At 41.2% G+C, this 1,249-nt stretch overlaps 1 non-coding gene across 1 annotated transcript; it reads right to left on the reverse strand.

Annotated features, from left to right (window-relative positions):
• Positions 1-533: 533 nt before the first annotated feature.
• LOC130952700 (small nucleolar RNA R71) lies at positions 534-641 on the reverse strand. Its single transcript, XR_009074877.1, has one exon. It is a non-coding gene; the product is annotated as a small nucleolar RNA R71 (small nucleolar RNA).
• Between the last annotated feature and the right edge of the window lie 608 nt (positions 642-1,249).

Below are 1,249 nucleotides of genomic sequence, written 5' to 3' on the forward strand. Positions count from 1 at the left end.
ACAAAGACAAAGGCATTCTTGTTGAGGCTGACCCTGAACCTGAAAGGACCTTGAAGCGAAAGCTAAGAGAAGCTAAAGCACTACTCTCTGTAGAGGACCTAACAGAAATCTTCAAACTAGAAGAAGATATGGTAGCCAAAAATAACAACAATGCCAACAATGCAAGAAAGGTGCTGGGTGACTTTACTGCACCTACTCCCGACTTCTATGGGAGAAGCATCTCTATCCCTGCCATTGGAGCAAACAACTTTGAGCTTAAGCCTCAATTAGTTTCTCTCATGCAACAGAATTGCAAGTTCCATGGACTTCCATTGGAAGATCCTCATCAGTTTTTAGCTGAATTCTTGCAAATCTATGACACTGTCAAGACCAATGGGGTTGACCCTGAGGTCTACAGACTTATGCTATTCCCTTTTGCTGTAAGAGACAGAGCTAGGATATGGTTGGACTCACAACCTAAAGAAAGCCTGAACTCTTGGGAAAAGCTAGTCAATGCCTTCTTGGCAAAGTTCTTTCCATCTCAAAAATTGAGTAAGCTTAGAGTGGAAGTCCAAACCTTCAGACAGAAGGAAGGTGAATCCCTCTATGAAGCTTGGGAAAGATACAAACAATTGATCAGAAAGTGTCCTTCTGACATGCTTTCTGAATGGAGCATCATAGGTATCTTCTATGATGGTCTGTCTGAACTGTCCAAGATGTTATTAGACAGCTCTGCTGGAGAATCTCTTCATCTGAAGAAGACGCCTGCAGAAGCTCAAGAACTCATTGAAATGGTTGCAAATAACCAATTCATGTACACTTCTGAAAGGAATCCTGTGAACAATAGGACGAATCAGAAGAAAGGAGTTCTTGAGATTGATACTCTGAATGCCATATTGGCTCAGAACAAAATATTGACTCAGAAAGTCAATAAGATTTCTCAAAGTCTGTTTAGAATGCAAGCTGCACCAGGCAGTACTAAGGACGCTTCATCTGAAGAAGAAGCTTATGATCCTGAGAACCCATCAACGGAAGAGGTGAATTACATGGGAGAACCCTATGGAAACACCTATAATCCTTCATGGAGAAATCATCCAAATCTCTCATGGAAGGATCAACAGAGACTTCAACAAGGTTTTAACAACAATAATGGTGGAAGAAATAAGTTTAGCAATGGCAAGCCTTTTCCATCATCTTCTCAGCAACAGACAGAGAATTCTAAGCAGAGCCACTCTGACTTAGCAACCATGGTCTCTGATCTAATCAAAAC

Source organism: Arachis stenosperma, chromosome 9 (assembly GCF_014773155.1).
Source record: "Arachis stenosperma cultivar V10309 chromosome 9, arast.V10309.gnm1.PFL2, whole genome shotgun sequence".
Classification (NCBI taxonomy): Eukaryota; Viridiplantae; Streptophyta; class Magnoliopsida; order Fabales; family Fabaceae; genus Arachis; species Arachis stenosperma.